Source organism: Myotis yumanensis, unplaced genomic scaffold (assembly GCF_028538775.1).
Source record: "Myotis yumanensis isolate MYYU_CA2020_CCGP unplaced genomic scaffold, mMyoYum1.0.hap1 SCAF_2, whole genome shotgun sequence".
NCBI classification, from domain to species: domain Eukaryota; kingdom Metazoa; phylum Chordata; class Mammalia; order Chiroptera; family Vespertilionidae; genus Myotis; species Myotis yumanensis.
The window spans coordinates 39633781-39650844 of record NW_027223753.1 but is presented as its reverse complement, the minus strand read 5'-3'; the positions used below and the strand labels follow the sequence as shown (position 1 = coordinate 39650844).

Here is a 17064-nt window from a genome sequence, read left to right as displayed (position 1 = left end):
CCTCTCCTTACAGGAGGCATCCCATCCCATATTCATATGCTAACATTTTTGAGCATTTCGGTTGCCAGGCATTATATGAAGCATCTTCGCACACAATATCTTATTCCTCTCCCCTGGCCGGGTAGCTCAGTTGGTTAGAACCATCTTGATACGCCAAGGTTCTGGGTTTGATCCTGGTCAGGGCACACACACACAAGAAGCAACCAATGCGTGCATAAATAGGTGGCACAACAAATTGATGTTTCTTTCTGTCTCTGTCTCTCTCCCCCCTTTCCTCTATCTCTCTAAAATCAATCAATCAATAAAAAAATTTTAAATATCTTTTTCCTATTTCATCACCGTGAGAGGTTCACTGATTTATTTAAGGTGGAGACAGGACCCAGGAGTATCTATGTCCAAAACCCATGTGCTTAGAGCTACACTGTGCTACTCTTTGCCATTGTTCTTCAGTTTCCCACAGGGGGATTGCCCTCTTTACCTGTTTAGTTCTAATCTGTACCTAAGTATGCTCCTAAATAGTGCTGTGTGAAGATACCCTGAAGAGGGAGATTAGCCATCCGTTCAATGAGGTGTTGGAATCAAAGAGGGAAACAGTCCCAGCGCCCCTGGACTGGAGGGCAGGCAGTATTTGAGCAGTGCTGTCTAGGACCTGGCTTGCTTCACGATGGGGCGAGGCCTTAATAGACCTTATTCAGAGTTGGTGGGGATGTGTCTGAAGAGTGCAGAAGGCTTTTCCTTGGGAAGGTGGTTGGTCACACCTCACTGAGCAGGGAGCTTTAGTTACAAAGGTCCCCTGCTCCCATCCATCTTCCTCATGCCACCAGAGTGAGCTTTCTCACACAGCCTGGCCATGCCACTGTCTTTGAGCCTCTACTGTGTATCTATCACTGTAGAGGATAAGTAAAAATGTCCCCGATGGCTAGAAAATCAGTCCTGTTTGAAAGCCATGCACACAAAACATGCTTTTAGAACCGGTTAGACGTCGAAAGGCTACCGTTTAGGCCACATTTTCTCAGGGAGTGTTCTGGATCACTGGTTCTTCTAGGTGGAATATCTCCCTGTTGAAGCTCAACAGTGAACTTGGTTGAAGGCTCCAGGAAGAAAGGTTCATGTCAGATATGCTTTGGGATATGACCAAGCGATCCAACCTCTCTTTAGCAGATAAGGAGGCTCAGTGAGGAAAAGGGACTTAAATCGCAAAAGACTCCAACGTGGGCTTCAAGACCCAGCCCGGGGCTTTTTCTGCTGCCCAGGGGCCTCGTCATTTTACTCCCCACTCTGTTTCTGTCTTCAGACGAAGGCACGTTTTTTTCCCTCCTGTGTCTTGAAACCATATGCTTCTCAGGCCTTTTCTCCCCTTCTAAGATTGGCCTCTGCTGTTTGGTGTCTGAAATCATTCTGTTTCTTTTTTGCAGTCAGCCTGGCAAAGATATTGGAAAGGCTAGATTCACAGGCATCAGAGGGAGGTGGGAGGAGAATTGTAGGTTTGAATTCTTACAGGTTCCCTATGAAGGCAAGACAGGTTTTTCAGTTGGGATGTTACTAGCCGGGGAGCTCTTTGAGGGCAAAAAACCCTGCCTTACCATCTCAGTGTTTTTTCATCCCTAGCACACAATAGGCTGAGTAAACACTGACCTTCAGTCAATGTTTGGCATTTGGTATATGCATAGATAAATTGCATCTTATGTATATTATACATCAATGTTTTTTAAGCCCTGGAAGTAAACAAAGAAATTGTTTTTCCTTTTTGAGCAGTGACTACCAACTCCCCTTGGGACAGAATCATCTCAAAGTCTTGTTAAAAGCGGGAATTCTCAGGCCCTTGCCCCAGAAATTCCGATTGAATACTTGAGTAGGTCTGGGTTGTGCCTAGAATGTGTTTTGTAATAAGCAACCCTGATGATTTTGATGATTGGCCAAAGCTGAGAATCACTGTCCAGATTATTCAGTTGTTCCGATTGGTTCAATCCCCAATTTTACCCTCAAAGACAGATGTGAAAATAGGCACCAGGCTTCAGGCCTGCAACCTTCAAATAAAGGAACAACAAACAAACCAACGTGTGCATAGGAATACAGACAGGATATATGCGGAACAAGTGGCCAGTGTACCAGTGTCAGGTTGAGAAGGGCGATGGAGAGAAATGATTTGCAAGCTTAATTAGACCTGCTCCTGGTTCTCAAACCTGCAGCTCTAAGCCTTCTGCTAATTGGCAGTCCCTTAATAGATTAGGACTTGGCATCGGGTTTGCATGTTATTACAAACCACACACAGAAAAACCCAGTGGCTGAGGAACTCCTGCCAAACCCAGGCCTGGGTTTTTGTGAGGCTTTTGAAGTGCACTGGTCTTTCAGTATTTTCTATAGTCAGTGTGCTGAAAGGCATCAAACCATTCCTTTGGATGGGATTTGTGAAGGGCGAGTTTGTTGAATAATTAATTCCCCCAAACCCATTCTGTCAGCTTGATGGACATGCGGAGCCCGCACGGCGGTTGTGCTCTCTGCGGTGCTTGGAGCATGATAGGAGAGATTATTTCTCACGATCTTGTCGGATCCTCTGGAATCCGGCCCCCTTCCCTCTGTGCATTTGGTGGGGAGAAAGAAGCATTAGAGCATTAGAGTGATTCTGCTCCGTGCCCGACTGTTTAACACCCCATCTCAGGAAATCCTCCCAGTAGCCCTTCCAGACTACATGACATGTTTCGCCAATGAGGACTCAGAGGTCCTGAGAACTCACTAATCCAGGGTCATGCTGCCACAACCTGGCAGAGAGAGAGGGTCTCTCCTAGGCCTGCTAATTACAAACTGTCACCACACCAAACCAAACTCGGAAAACCCTTCTTGATTTTTCTGGCTGCTCAGTTGATTCATATGGGCGGTGAAATGCTTTCCTGCAATTTACACGGCACACAGGAATACTGTTTTCATTGTGGGTAATCTAGGTACTGTCAATGCTCCCCTCCCTCCTCAAACTATATAATAGGATCCCCTACGCTGGGATGAGGCCACCCATTCCAGAGAGCCACCTCGTGCAGAAGCACAGAGGCATGAGAGAGGGGCCAGAGACAGTGGCTCTGTGAGGGTGCACAGAGGTCTGTTCCAGGAGGCAGCAGAATTCCTCAGGTTTTTGAGCAATTCCAGGGGCCCCGCTCTCTGCTCTTCCCCACCCAGTTAGGTTCCAGCTGGGGATCCTTCCATTTCTATTCAAGTCTATTTCCACAAAGAGAGTGCTAGAGGGGAGGCCAAGATTCCCATGAAAACCTTCCATTTTTCAGGCAAACAGACTAGGTAGTTCTCGTGGCAATACCATGGTGAAGGGGAATACTGTTATTTGGCATTTTGCTCTATAAAAAAGTGTATGTGGTGGTGTGGGGGGTAAGTAAGTGGGGGACAGGATGGGCAGAGTGGACAGCGGGGGCTTTGTAATCTACTGCAGTAGAGAGGTCAGGTGGGCAGGGTCATGAGGGGAGGGAGGCAAGGTGCCGAGGAGGCCTGAACCCCGCTGGGGCTTCCCGACCCTCCTCTCCCTCTCAGCCTGATGCACACATTTGGGGCCTTTGTAAAGGGGTAGTTGGGCAGTTTTTGTACTTTTATTTGGAGGAAGGACACTAGACATTCTGTCCCTCTGCGAGAGGCTGGCTCCTCGCTGCTTTGCAGGGATTAAGGGCCTGGCTTCCAGATCCATTGAAGAAACATCCCAGGAGCTACTCTTTTCTCTCAACAGCTGAAAAATGCATCACAGAGCAGTGGCTTCCTGGAGAGTTTTGGCAAAAGAACTTCCCTCTGGAACAATAGGGTTCCTGTAGCCAACCACCTAGGAGTCTTTACTGCAGCTGGTTCTCCCACGAGGATCTGGATGCCCCCACACTTTGTTGTCCAAATCCTGGTGGAGGAAGGGGCAGGGCTGCCTAAGCAACTGAGGGTGGCCCAAGTCACGGGTTTCTGTCTACAGAAGGCCGGCCAGTTTGAGATGCACCCCTTCTCAGGTCCAATCACAGCACCTAAAGGGGATGGCTGCGCAGAGCTGTGGCGAGCCCCCCTGACCCAGCGCCATGCCCACTGTGCTGCTCTGAGACCCTGTTTCTGATCTTCAGTTCTGGTGTGTCCCAAATCGAGCTGGGACAGCCTACCTGGAAAGGGTTCCTGAGGGCGAATAAATGAGGCCCGGCTGTCAAGCACCAAGAATAGTAGCATCCTGTTTGCAGCTATAGCTAATGCTCATTCCCACCTGCTTCCATCCCACGCCACATTTTTGCTGATACCCACTCCTTTGACAGAGCCAAGAGCTGCCAGTCATTAATTTCCTTTGCATCTGAAGGCAGATTGGGGAATGTTTTCAGGAATTGTTCTTTATAAGTGAGCATCTTTGAACTCCGGAGGGCTCTGCTTGGCCAGTCGACCTTTACAAACGTAAAATAGCATGCTCCTCAGTTACCCAGCCAGGAGAGTGGGCAAAGTGATGCCCATCTGCTCTGTAGAGATGCTGTGGAAATGAAGCCTTCAGTGTGTTTATAAAATGCCCAGCACTCCTTGGATAAAGGTGAAAACTCTTCAACTTAGAGAGGTCCATAAGACACCTGGTAACACCACGTCTTTTGCTTGTACATGAAGACATGGAGCCTGAGAGAGTAGTGGTGTGATTATAGTTAGCAGCAGGATGAGCACTGAGGAATGCAAGTTATCAATCATTGTTGCCTAGTACTTGTTTTTTAAGGTTGCCTTGGCAAAAGAAACTTAACTGATATTCCCAAAGTCACCTGGGCTATCTTATCAATATCAGGCATGTGTTTGCTGAACCAAAAACTGGGGTTGAAATTATTTTCCTTTCCAGGATGCTGGCTGAGCTGACCCAGCTCAGACTGTATGAGACTATCACTCCATAGGTGAAAGGCTGGCTAATTTGCTAGACAGCACACAGAGTAGAATGACCCCAATATCTTCATTTGGCATCAATTTACTTCAATTTATAGTAATCCTAGTAATGATTAAACCAGAAACCTTTTTCCCCAATTAAGAACTGTCTTCTGGATTGGACAACATTTTTAACTACCAGTTTTTCTTTTTCTCATGCTTTCAGCATCTGTATGTTGTCAGAATCAGATGGGCTCCTTCCAACTACTTTTATCCTTTGTCCTCAAGGTTAAAAGTTGGGTAAGGGGTCAGCCAGCATGGCTCAGTGGTTGAGCATCGACTTATGAACATGGAGGTCAGGGTTTGATTTCCAGTCAGGGCACATGCCTGGGTTGCAGGTTTGATCCCCAGTGTAGGGCTTGCAAGAGGCAGCCGATCAATGATTCTCATCATTGATATTGATATGTCTATCTCTCTCTCTCCCTCTCCCTTCTTCTCTGAAATCAATAAAAAAATATATATATATTTTTAAAGTTGGGTAGGGGATGAGGGTGGAACACAACAATTTTGTTAACTTTGGGCGGGGGGGGGCTTTCCCATTCTGGATTTATTTTTTCTTGTAGTGTAGCCTTAAATACATTCAAAGATAACAAGGAATGTTTGAAATGCATTCACCGGGCTAGTTGATAAACTGGTATTGCATCCCTGCCACCTGCAGGTCATGTGCCGAGCATGTCCTCCCTGAACATCTCAGAAATGCCTCTATGGGAGTTCCTGTCATGTTGCATCATGGGTTGTTGTCGTCGTCTTACCCCCCACCCCCTCCGCCCTCCCTCCCCCCCAGTATGCATTCCTCCAGGGCGGGGACCACGTCTTATTAGTTTCTGTAGCCCATAATTCTCTCAGGGAGGAGTTCCCTCGTTCAAAGCAGCCTTCTTCTCCTTCACTTTCTTGCCACCCAGTGCAATGTGTAAAACTCTGCCGGGCACGGACCGAGCCTCAGATGTCTGGGAAAGAAGTTTGACTTGTACTTTAATCAGGTGTTTTGTAATACCATTCACTCCCTGGATACTTCTAAAGTGAAAATGGAGCCTATGAGGACAGCACAGAGAGAGGAAATAAACTACAAATTAAAAAGTGATTAGTGAGTGTTTAAGCAGAAGGTCAAAGGGATTATTTTGGACTTCAAACTTTTCAGCTTTCAGGGCTTGTATTCAGTTACAAAATTACATCCCTGAATTATTTGTGCAGGTGGCAGCTGTCATAGTTGAAGAAGGTTTCAGTGTTTTACAAAAGGAACATTGATAGGGCTGGGAATGGGGGGCGTGCTCCTGGGGTGAGGGTTGTCTACTTCGCAGCCCACTGGACCGGCTCCAGTCTCCTCCACTTGAGTGACAGTCCTCTGCTCTGAGCTGACACAGCTCTGTCCAGGTTAGTTCAGCCTCTTTCTTAAGGAAACCAGTCAAGCCGGTTGATTGGCATCCTGTAAACAGCTGGGTGGTAGATTTTCTGGATTGGGAGGGCAGAGATGTCACAGCCTTAATGCCTACCACGTGAATGGCTGTTGGCACCCTCTTTACAACTGGGCTTCAGGGAAGCTCAGCAGCCTGCTGAAGATTGCATAGATCACAAGTAGCAAAACTGGTTTTCAAACCCAGCTCTGAGTTTGCTTTGTTGAGACTGGTGCTCTTTGACTTAGCGCTTTCTTCAGGGCAGAGATTCTGTAGAGGATCCCAGCAAATGGCTTAGAGGGTGGGCTGATAAGGATCCCTTCTGGCCCTGGGACCGCTGGGGAGGGTGGAGTGTGATTGCTGAGTCACTGACCAGTGGCCTCCTCAGCTTACCTGGGGCTGCCCTACCAACTATTGTCTGGTAGTTTCACTCCGTGAAAAAGGCCTAGAAGCTGACAATTAAGATCATCCAACTCAACCACCCATCTGAGACTTTAAGCTGATGGAGTTCCCCACAAATTATTCCTTCATGAGAATATGTGGCATTGTGTTGCTTTGGGGGATTGTCTTAAAAAACAGGATTTGATGTCTGAGAGAGATTAGATAGGGGGAGTTCAGAATTTAGAAAGGGAAAAAAGAATCCACAGGTCATAGAGTGCATTAGGGGTGGAGTCAGATATTCTTCATTTTAGTTTGTTTCCTCTGCCTTTATTCAAAACACATTTGCTGAGCTCCCACCAAGTGCCAGGAATTATTCACTGTGCTGGGGGTACAGACAAATAAAATATATGGACCCTTTTCTGAAAAGACTCTCAGCTAGTGAAGGAGACGTACAGGGAGGGAATAATTAGGATGCCAGAGTGTGCTGGGTCTCAGTCTTCCCACCTATTATATGGAGGTAAATGGCATCTAAGATCTCTTGTAGTTCCAAAACTTGATCAGCATATTACTGCCTCGCTCCATTTAGAGTGTAATATCAATAAATATCTGATGGGCTTTAGTCACTTGGCTTTTACTCTTTAGAATTCATGAGCTTCTATCAGAAGGAGGCAGTTTTGTTTTTATTTTAAATAGCTGTTGACTTAAAAGTAGAACTCTCTGATAACTCCACCCACCCCCAGCCACATGGGGTAAACTTGCTAAGGTATGGGCTTTGTAGTTAAGCTGTGGCTTCTAACCCTCATCCTTTTTACTAACTAAGACCTTTGGCAAGTCACTTCACTTCTGAATTCAGTTTGCCCATATCTAAAATGCAGATATTCTTTTTTTTTTTTTTAAACATATTTTATTGATTTTTTACAGAGAGGAAGGGAGAGAGATAGAGAGCCAGAAACATCAATGAGAGGGAAACATTGATCAGCTGCCTCCTGCACACCCCCCATCGGGGATGTGCCCGCAACCAAGGTACATGCCCTTGACCGGAATCGAACCTGGGACCCTTGAGTCCGCAGGCCGACGCTCTATCCACTGAGCCAAACTGGTACTGGCAATGCAGATATTCTTAACTGCTTTGCAGTAGTGACTTGCCACAGTCCTTGGATTTATAATGGAAAACATAGATGGACTCAGTCTTAGGTTAAGATGAAGACATATACATAATGGGTAGTAGACTTACCACTTTATAAGTTATATAAATGTCTAATCACTATGTTGTATCCTTATAACTAATATAATATTGTGTGTCAACTATAATTAAAAAATAAAAAATAAAAAAATATTTTTTTTAATTCAAAAAAGAAACACTCACACACACCCCCAAAAAGACATATACATAAACATATATGTATATCTACACACATGTCCAATATGGCTATTATGTACCATGCAGGACACAGTTGAATCAATAGTTAGTTATTTCTATTTTTATTTTCTTTTATTTTAAATATATTTTTATTGATTTCAGAGAGGAAGGAAGAGGGAGAGCGAGATAAAAACATCAATGATGAATCATTGATTGGCTGCCTCCTCCACGGCCCCCACTGGGGATTGAGCCTGAAACCCGGGCATGTGCCCTCACCAGTAATCGAACTATGACCTCCTGGTTCATAGGATGACGCTCAATCACTGAGCCACGCGGGCCGGGCGTTATTTCTATTTTTATGGGTTTATGCAAGGACTTCCATATTCTTTAGAGCAGGGATGGATGGAAAAGCCAAATGTCTACAGGGGCCAGGCAGTTTAACATAAATGATTGGTGTAGACCAGGTACAGGAAAAAAACTCAGTAAGAATGGCAACTGACATGCAGCCTTACTGTCGTGGAGACAGTAGGGAATGTCAGCACCCTGGGGTGGGGAATGCGTGCAGCCAGGATTACCACTGCCTGCATTGCCGTGTAGCATGAAAGCTGATTGAAGAAGCTGGATGTTATGTGAGACCTCCCGTTATTAAACGTTAACAACTAATTTGAAGAATTTTAAACCCTGGGTGGGCCAATCAGAACATCTCTGCGGGCCAGATTTGGCCATGGGCTGCCAGTTTGTGACCTTTGATGAAGAACTTGGAGTGCCCCGATGGCCTTGGAGGGCCGACCAGCCCGATGTTCTCACAGCGCCTCCAATAATGCTTGCACTCTTCATTTTTGGCATTGCATCTGGTTCCAGTTCTGCCTTTGACTATCTCAAACTTTGACCTTCCCCGGTGTCTGATGTCCTGCCAGTCCACATGATGTTTATTTTACCGCCATGTGAACTTGGTGTTTTGTGTACACCTGGGCAGCATGGCTTGGATGGGGGCATGCATACTGACGAACGTATGTTTAACTGTTGGAAAAATAAAAAGAAATGTTTCTTTCCACCCTTATTAGAGCTTTACCTCCCATTCGGCCTCCTGTGATCTTTGAGAATGATGGCAGAGTTACTGCCATGACATTTCTTCTCCGAGTCAGGGTGCCAGGTCCTGCTAACCACTGTCGAAGCCCCTTCTGTTTATACAATCCCCCCAAGTCCCTGGAATTATAGGATTTTATGAGCATGCTTTTCCCTTGGGATCACATTGCTTGTGGGGAGTGACTAGCAGGCCTGTGGCTACTTCGGTGAGATTTTGACAGAACTTTGCATCTTATTTCTGCTCTAAAAGTTTTCAAGAGCTTTCTGTCATTGACGGGAGCAAGAACAAACATAGGGAACGATTACTCGATATGCTAACTGTGTCTCAGCTAGTCTTCATAATGAATTCTGTATTTTGGAAATTCTTAGGATTAAGTCTTATTGTGCAGTGATGAAAATGAAGTTCAGGAGGTAAAGTGACTTGCCTAAGGTCACACAGTGAATATGACAGCTGATCGAAGTGGAAAGTGAAATCCTGTCTGCTTGACTTCAAAGTTCATGGGTAAATTGGAAATAAGTAATTGAGCAAAGATAATTAGTCTTGAAGGATGAATAGGAGTTTGTCAGTGTTACTTTAGTCCAGATGTTAAAAACATTACTTCACAGAGTTGGTAGGAAGATCAAGTGTGATTCTTTATGTAAGAGCTATAAAGCCCTGTGCACAAGTGTGATTCTTGCGGTGCCCTCACTCTGCACAACCCTATTGCAAATGAACTCATTTAGGTCATAAGGGAAACTGAGGCAGAGAGTGGCTGGGTCTGCATAAATCCATCTCAACATCTTAGGGGGAACTTGTTTTTTATCCTTGTTCAAGGTCAATATATACTTTCCCAAGCTTTGTAGCTTTGCTAATATCTGCATGGACACAGTTCATGTGTACTTAGCAAGAGAGACTGGTTGGCCACATCTCTGAGTGAACTTTAAAGTCAGAATAGCTATTACATATACTGGTTATGGCCCTTAGCAGAGTGGACACGGAGGCAAATTATAATCTCTTTGATCCTCAGGTTTTGGGCTGTGTGCTAGTTAATTTCGGGGATTATTTTGTGAATTAAGCCAACTGATGTATCCAAAACTCCTGGCACATAATAGGTGCTCAATGAATGTAAATTTACTCTCATCCTTATTTAAAAGCAGAATCAACAGAGAGGAAGGAAGTCTGGGAGATGACCCAGGTTTACCTGGGGAATAGGAATCACAAGTCCTGCTGGCTCTGGGAGCAGTGTATTTGCACTAGAAATAAAATATTCCATTTGGGAAATATGTAATAGCTACAAAAGATGTCTAGATCTGTCTCAGGGAAAGGCATGAGCCATGGCTGTTGATCAGTTTGTTCTCAGTTCCTGGTGGATATGGCAGTCCTTTAAAAAAACAGCTAAAAAGGCCAAGACAGCCAGAGCTGGGGGTATTAAGGCAACGGATATTAGTATTTTAAGGAATAAAGTATTTTCACTTTAAGCATTTTCAAATAAGAAAGGCCACCCAAAGTTCTTTTTCATAGTCACGATTAAACTAAAGACAGGTGTCTCTTTGTCATGGAACCTGAAACTTTCCTAAGTTGAGGAACTCAAAAATAGTGCTGAGGGTGACGAAAAAAAAAAGAAGAAGAAAGGAAGAAAGAAAGAAAGAAAGAAAGAAAGAAAGAAAAGAAAAGAAAAGAAAAGAAAAGAAAAGAAAAGAAAAGAAAAGAAAGAAAAATGGAAAAGACAAAAATAGTACAGTTATGGCCCCAGCACCTAACACGGTTCCCAGTACTCAGTTTAGTCTAAACACCTTGGGTCTGAGGTCAGGAAACCTAGGGACCGGACTAGACCTGCTGTTAGTTTCTTCACATCTACCATGTAGGGCAAGCATGTCAAACTCAAAGGCTAACACAGGCCAAATAAAAAAGGTTTAAGTTTACGTGGGCCGCAAAAAAACAAAAGCTTCAATTTTCATAGAAACATAGGTTTATTTCGATAGAGACATGCTCAATACAAAGGGCTGAAATAAATGAGTGATCATTAACATAAAATAATAGAACATTTTAATAAAAATTCATATTTTTTCTTGAACATACCAGACACTGAGTAACTGCACAAATTAATAAGCATAACACAAATAAACCTATTTTTCTTGTTCTCCAAAGTGAAATATTTCCTGTTGCGTACACCAAACAAGTCATTCGCTGCTAGTATTAGTGGAGAGAAATGGTGTGCCTGCGAGTAAGGTGCGTAAGGGAAATGAATGCAACACAATTATAGTAATCAGTCATTAGCAAACGTTGTAGTTCGTTATTAATAATTATGTATGACAGGATATTGTAAAAATTAAGTTACAAAATTTTTATCAAAACGTTTCTTACAACTGTTATATTGGCTGGGCCGCGAAAATATTTGTTGTGGGCCATATGTGGCCTGTGGGCTGTGAGTTTGATATGCTTGATCAAACTTTCGGTTCTGCCAATCTTCTTTTTGTGAAGAAAGGCCCTGAACTTTCCAGTGCTGAAGAACTGAGCATGTATCAAAGAGAACCTCTAGACCCAGAGGATTGCATGCTCACCCCAGCCAACAGCAAGTGTTTTTCATGGCAGCCCCTTTCAAAGGTGGGAAACACCTTCATAGTACATTAATTTTGTCTCATCTGGATTGTATCCAGTCTGAAAATCTGGACAAATATTGTAAACCAGAGAAAGTTTGCACACTTCTAAGACAAGTAGCAATTAATTACTTTAAATAGAAACCCTGTCACTTACAAGCAACATAAATATTTGTATTTTGAACCTCTAAGTAGTAGTTGGGTTGACCATTCTGGCTTTAAGTGATTGAAAAAGAAAATCAGTTGGTCATATTTTTACAGGGAATACATTTATAAAGAAGGGGAGAGTCAGGTCATGGAGTAAGAAAACATGACCCAAAAGAAAGAAGGACCTGGGTTCAAATCCCATGACCACTTGACTTCCTTGGCACGCTTGGACAAGTTATAAAACTTCTGGCCTTAGTTTTCTGTTGGGTACAAATGAAAATAATGACCTATAACTTTTCAGCGATAGTGGAGATTAGAATACATATATTAATTCTTAAGTAGAATCTAAACTCCTTAAAATCAGAAACCCAGCATCTTCCTTCTATATTTCTAACATCTGGTCCAAATTGATGCCATTTGCTAGCTTTGCACTTCAGATGAGCTGTTTAACCTTTCTAACCCTCAATTTTTCATTTGTAAAATGAGCAGAACTCTATAGTGTAGGTAAGATGGGTAAATTCCTGCCACAGAGTCCCACTAGCTGCCTGATTAGAGCAACTTACTCTGTTTGATACTTTTGCACATATTCTGCATTTGGTATTATTTTATGGGTAGGTGTGTGGGCTTTCTGCAGATGTGAGTTTAATTATTACTCTCACAGACCCTGGACTTTGCTTATTTTAAGGTAAATACAGATCGGGAGAAGTGGAAAGTTGGACAACTCTGGAAAAGGCACTCGAAGGACTGGGGCTATAGGAGACATGGGAAGCCCCTCCCTAATGCTTGGATTTGGGTCATGCAAAAGTGCAAAGATTTCTCATTCCGTCTCCGACCCCCACTCTTTCCCTACCCACACCCAGGGCTTTCTAACAAGCACTGGGAGCAGGAGGCTGTGTTTAATTTTGTGCAAACTCGAAGCTGTGGCTGAGGGGAGCAGGGCTCACGGGCTGGGTCACTTTGGTAACACTTCCCACATGACTTTATCAATGGGTGGGCCACGAAAACTTATCCTCTGTTTTTTTTACACTCCACTCCCAACCACCCAACCACCCCGAGTGTTAGTTTTTCAAAGCCCAAGAAGTTTCAAAGGCCCGAACCCAACACAGGGGCCTTTCTTCATGCTTTGATTTTCTGCCCATTAAGTGTTTGTCAGTGAGTTCGTATTTCGCCTCCTCTGCAGCTTACACATCCCAAGAGGTCCCTGGAGGTATAGGAAGTTAATTGATCCTTGATTAAAAGAAGGAGAAATACTTGAGTCTGGGTCTGGAGTCACCAGATGGTGTGTGTGTGTGGGGGTGTGTGTGTGTGTGTGTGTGTGTGTGTTTGTACACACTTTTGGTTCTGCTTTGCAAAAAGCTGGTAATCTACCTTTCATTATAGATAAATCTAAGTTCTTGGATATTGGCTCCAGAGTTTCAATTAAATTAGATCTTGAGCACATGGGGTACATGGTGAATGTTCAGTAGACAGTATCCAGTGCTGTGGCCTTGACTGTTCCAAACAAACCATTATTTTTCTTCAAAGGTCAGAAGGTTTGCTGAGTTTTATTTAACTTATTAATACTCATAGGTGCTTCCTTCTGTTTTAAGTGACTCACTTGCTTTAGAAAGCACTTAGGAGTCAGATCATTTGAGCCCTGTCCAACCCCACTATGTACTTGCACAGTGGCTGGTAAGTCACTTTAATCCCTTTGAACCTTAAGGTGACTTAACGTGTTAGTTCTGTTTTTTCTTTAGAAATAACTTTTTTACTTGAAAGCAAATGTGCATTTATTAAAAACATTTAGAAAATACATCCAACAGGAACAATAAAAAGCAGAAGTATCTGTAATTTACCATTTGGAGATGACTACTAATATATTAGTTTTTTGTTTGTTTGTCTTTTTGTTTTGAGAGAGAGAGGAAGAGATTTGTTGTTCTGCTTATTTATGCATTCATTGGTTGATTCTTGTATCTGCCCTGACCGGAGATCAAACCCACAACCTTGGCTTATCGGGACAGTACTCTATCGAACCAACTGAACTACCCAGCCAGGGCCCTAATGTGTTCGTTTTCATAACTGTTTCTCCCATTAGCTCATGGTCTACCTGACGGCTGGGATGTAAATTCCTTCATCTCAGCAGCCCCATCAGTACCTAGAACATTATAGGCAGCCAGGTTTGTCAGACTGCAGTGTTTATGTGACGGTCCTCAGCACAGTGAGGGCAGTAATAGTAGTTTATTCACTGTTAGCTATTATTACTGTTCTTCATGCTATTTTTCCCTTTCTTCCTTTCAGTGTTTACTGATGTATCTCTTCCAGCTGTGTAACCAAATTTAAAATTGTATTTTCATGATGGCCATCAGTTTTCTTGATTGCCTTATTGGAATCCCTAAACTACACTGAGTTCTCACGAGTGCACTTAGCCTCTGGACCCCAGAAATCTCTTGCTCATATAAGGTCAACTCAAGCCTCCCGTCAGCCGTGGGCCATCTTTAGTATCCGTAGCAGAGTAATCTTTTGTGTCCTCACTGTAGTCTACATGTCAGTCACATGTTAGGAATTTTTTAGTGCACTTGTTTTTGTGTCTTTCTTACAATACCATGAACTTCTTGAGGACAAGTCCTGTGATGTATTCATCTTTAGATTCCTAGTGGCTAGTAATGGGAATTTTCTTGAAATGAAATGATCAGGCACTGTAGTGGCTGGTAGAAAAGGTGGTGCCAAGTTGGAAATGGAGACCCTGCTTTGGGGGAAAAAAAACTAGCCTTTTCTCTATGTCCTGGAGAGGGAAGGCAGGGTGCTATGTCTCTTGAGAACTAGCTGCCCCATTGGGGAAAGTGTTTATGCTTTTCCCATCCACTGAAGAAATCTGAGGGTACTCTCTTCCTGGAACAAAGATTTGACTGGCATCACCCCCCACTCAGACCACAGTTGGTAGGGGAGACAAAAAAAAGCCATTGGGTTTTCTCAATGCTGTTTCAATGCCTTTCAAGAATACAAACAGGACATATTCAGATCCAACTTCTTGTCTGTTTGTGGTCATCCTCTACATAATCAGAACCGGAAACCCTCCCAAGCCTTGAACAAGGGAGGAAGAAAGGGTTTGGATTGCTCCCAGGTTAAGAGGGCAAAGGCACTGACCAGACATTTTCTTTCCTAACCTTCTCTGTGGGACGTTTCCCCTTCTTCCTTTTAACATTTACTGAGGGTCCATAGCATGTGCCAGACTGTGCTCACATTACCAATGCTTTGGCCTGGCGCCTTCCAACTGAAGCAACATTCTGTTCTGATTTTAATTGGGCAGATGTGCCTTCCCCTTTTGGATCGTAAGCTCCCTGAGGGCAGGGCTTGTGTCATCTTTGTATTTCCTGTAGTTAGTATACATAGTAAAGACTCAATAAATATTTGTATAAATGAATGAATGAATGACTACATTACCGAAGTCATCATCCCAGCTATCCCAAAGCTAGATTTCATTCTCCCATTGAACAGATGAGCAGGGCTTTTGGAGATGTGAAATAGCTTGTTCAAGTAGAAGGCAGCAGAGTTGAGATCATTAACCCCATTCTGTCTCACTCCACAGCCCTTTTATATGTGTTTTATTGTCCTTAGAAACATATGTTTTACAGGCCTATCATGTGAACGCCATTAAAAATAGAAGTTGGGGGCCTGAGGGGGAAGCACACACTTAGGGAACTTAGGGTCTGTTCCCTACCTGAGTTTATTAGCAACGTTTGGGCTCCCAGGCACCACAGAGGCTGCGGCTGTGCACAGACACCACGCTGGATGATTTTATCACGATGGGTGGAACTTAAAAGTGGACTATTAATATCATACCGCTGGCTTCTTGGCGACTTTTCATAGCCAAGTTGGTCACATTTCAAAATGTTTAGGCAGTGGAATGAAGATGGCTCAAGCCCATGTGATAGCTTTCCCTCCCAGCCCTCCAACCCCAAAAGATCAGCTAATTGCTGTTGCCATTTCTAAGCCAGCACGTTTATCTGCCGCCTCCCTTGCCCCCTTTACTCCTTTGCCCAGACCGAGTTTCAAGGGCTGATGGTTATTGCCTTCAGGGCCCCTCTGTGTTGACTTTGAGAAGGTCAGGCACAATGTGGTGGTGTGTTGCTGTTCTTTCTTTTCAAAGCACTAGTATGAATTTGATAAAGTAAATTGTTGTTCTAGCAGGAAGCAGTTAGGGGTCACAAAATAAATAGCCGTAGAATTCAAATAAATCCAAAGAATAAAACCAAATAAATCCATGCGTGTATGCACAGTGATACATAAATACACTTTTTAGAAAGTGAGCATTTTTATCGCTGCCGGTCTGGACCGAAGTAATTGAAAAGTTGTGGAGTTCATGGTACATTCTTTTTTTTTTTGAAGAGATGGTCTAGGCCCTTGAGCAGCATGACATGAATTTTATTCTTTTTGAAAAACATTAAAATGGAATTTTATCTTTTCAACAACAGCTTATCTTGGGACTTTTTTTTAGCTAATGAAATTCACATTGGGATAAATCCAATTTGCAAAGTAAAATTTTGGATTTAGGCATTTGGGGATGGGCTAAGAGACTCTGAGTGAGCTAAATAGTCTCTCTGAATCTCTTCTTTCCCACTTGAAAATGAGCGATAGTCATGCTTAAATGATGCTTTAAAATGACCTCTCAGGGTTGTTGAAAGATTCGATGCAAAAATGGATGTAAAGTACCTTACACATTGTAGGTGCACATCAGCGGTGTCTGTGGCCATTAACCCGCTGTTTTTTGTGATCTTCCCTAGTCCTGACATTCAGTTACTTACCTTTTACATTGTGGGGTGGCATTGGTGCTTGGTGTTGAACTTGGGTGTTAGGGGAGAAATAGGTCTTTGGGTCTTAGAAAAGAGCCTGCACCAGGATAAGAGTCTCTGAGTATAGTTTCCTTGTAGGATGGGAGAGGGGCTGGAGACCCTGAGTCTGGAGAGGGAAGCTCAGGTCATGGATAACTGCAGGCCATACTTTATCTCGTCCTGTGCAATGAGGAACCTCTGAAGAGGCTTTAGCAAGGCAATGTCATGGTCAGGAAGTAAACTGGTGGCTGTGTGTAAGAGGCAGTGAAGGCCAGGAGACTGATTTAGAGGCTGTTGCTGCGTTGAGGCAAGAAATATTGTGACCTTTCACCCTTTACTTTAGGGCTATTCGGAACTGTTCCTGGCAGTTGATGGCATCCATTTGCCATGACCTTTAAGAGAATGG

The 17064-nt window shown here is 43.6% G+C and overlaps 1 protein-coding gene across 1 annotated transcript in view; it reads left to right on the top strand.

Annotated features, from left to right (window-relative positions):
• The window catches only part of PLPP3 (phospholipid phosphatase 3), a 79952-nt gene that overhangs the window by 24915 nt on the left and 37973 nt on the right, over positions 1 to 17064 (top strand). The window lies entirely within an intron of this gene.